This window comes from Cydia splendana, chromosome 2 (genome assembly GCF_910591565.1).
Source record: "Cydia splendana chromosome 2, ilCydSple1.2, whole genome shotgun sequence".
Classification (NCBI taxonomy): Eukaryota; Metazoa; Arthropoda; class Insecta; order Lepidoptera; family Tortricidae; genus Cydia; species Cydia splendana.
The window spans coordinates 29,553,167-29,555,729 of record NC_085961.1 but is presented as its reverse complement, the minus strand read 5'-3'; positions in this window follow the sequence as shown (position 1 = coordinate 29,555,729).

Genomic DNA, 2,563 nt, shown 5'->3' with positions numbered 1-2,563 from the left:
GCAGACTTATATATTCCTGAAATGCGGGTTCATACCTACTGACTGGAATTGGTTTCATGTAACTGATGTACATCTTGTTAACATAATCTCGTCTGCCAAGGTGTTTCGGCAGGAAAGGCCTTGGTAGACTTATATATTCCTGAAATGAGGGTTCATACCTACCGACTGGAATTGGTTTCATGGTGGTATCAGATGGGTTAATGTACGGTAACCGATAGTCATCTTGCTTATAATCTCGTCTGCCAAGGTGTTTGTTTGGTGGCAGGAAAAACCATGGCAGACTTATGTATTCCTAAAATGGGGGTTCATACCTACCGACTGGAATTGGTTTCATGGTGGTATCAGATGGGTTAGTGTAGGGTAACCGATGGTTACCTTGCTCACATAATCTCGTCTGCCAAGGTGTTTCGGCAGGAAAAGCCTTGGCAGACTTATATATTCCTGACATGAGGGTTCATACCTACCGACTGGAATTGGTTTCATGGTGGTATCAGATGGGTTAAATTAGGGGTCCTGGTGGCCACCTTTGAGAGCGTCTCCCAAGCACTTCCGGCAAAAAAAATACTGGCAGACTTCGTTTTTCTGTGTCTACATGTAAATTTCTAACTGCTGCCATTACTATTATTTCGGTATCAGATGGGTTAAATCAGCCCCCTTTTTTCGCACCGGAAGTGGCCTTCTTTTTCGTACTTTCGGCAAGTTCCGCCGTGGGGCCGTGGCAGACTATCGAATTCGGTCTTAGCATCACTTTTATGGGAAACCATTGTGCATTTCATCGTGGTATCAAGTCGGTTAGAAAATTTGCGGCCGGCTCTTCTACTATAATTATCTTTTCACCACACCTGCTGGTCAAAGGCTCTCTTGATTGTTCATTTGGATTTGATTTGGTTTGTTTTTGTTTGATATCTTACAGTTAATATTTTCTTCGGGTTGGTGTGGTGAAAAATTTTGTTTTCCACTGAGTTACTAAATGCCCTCAGTGGACCTCTAGGATTTTGTCAAATTATAGTGAAACATTTTTTATGATGTCTTGACTTGACACATAATATAAAAGAATTACACATTATCAGTTAGATTATTTATTAAAAAATATATATATAAATAAATTATTTTGCGGAACAATGTATACCTTGCTTGATACTGACATCCGTGTAAGTTTAAATTTGATAAAAATCTAATTGATATTTAATCAGAACTGACAGAAATACAGTTTCACGGATTAAATGTACTTACAGGTGTTTTTGGAATACAAACATAATTAATCTTATCACATAACTATGTATATATATTACTTATTCTAATTTATAGGACTAGAACAGTGATAACAATTAATAACCACGGACGATTTGTATTATACCTAGAAAACAGTCTTATAATAACTAGAGTTACTTTAAACAAATGTTTGTCACTTTGAATTTGCATTGAAATATTCAGATACAAGTCCCCAATCCGCTTTGGGCTAGCGTGGCTGAAGCCCTCTCGCGCATGAGAGGAGGCCTGTGTCCAGCAGTGGTACAAGTATATATTTATGTATAGGCTGAATGATTCTATTATATATATATTATTGTAATTATATATTCAGATACAGTGTGGATTCTAATTCTAATAACCTGGAGGCCGGTTTTTACGTAGGTACCTGATATCAAATTGATACCATTTTGTTATATCTTGCGCCCGCGTGTCTCGCTTGCGCTTTAACATGTACCAACAAATACGAGCGAAATGTACGCGTAAACTCTTCTCTTAGGGAAATGATAAGAGTGGCACTGTCTTCACTTTGCCGAGGCCAAGACAGCGCAGAGTTAGTTTATTAGTACGGATTCTAACGTATTTTAATTTTAATACGATACCTGAATTCGTTAGAGTTCCCGTTTACGCACACTATTATATATATAAAAAAACTTACTTATTACTTATACCTACGTAATATTTTACAGTAAAAATGTCTCAGTAATATAGTTCCTGATATATGTACATTGAACTTAATATTACACCTAAATAAAGTATTTACACTAAATTATTATTTACTTTAGTACCCAAGTACTCACCTACATATATTTGAAACTCTCTAATATATTAATTTAATAAAAACTTATCTTTCTGTGCACCAGTATGCATGTAGCACAAAGTCGGCATCTCTCGACCTACTGAAAACCTGTGTCGAGGTTTCAAAAAAGTACCTTGTCTCTAAGAAGCAGAATTGAGAATGTTTTCTCTGATTCTCAACACGTTCTAAATTTTAAGTATTGATTAATATTAAATTTTAAATTCCTTCTGTTTCTTAAGTTTATGGGTCGAAAACGTTCGAAAAACCTTAACTCATACTAAAAAAGTTTTTGACCCTTCTGCTAAAGAAGTTAACATTACTTATACCTACGTAATATTTTACAATAAAAATGTCTCAGTAATATAGTTCCTGATATATGTACATTGAACTTAATATTACACCTAAATAAAGTATTTACACTAAATTATTATTTACTTTAGTACCCAAGTACTCACCTACATATATTTGAAACTCTCTAATATATTAATTTAATAAAAACTTATCTTTCTGTGCACC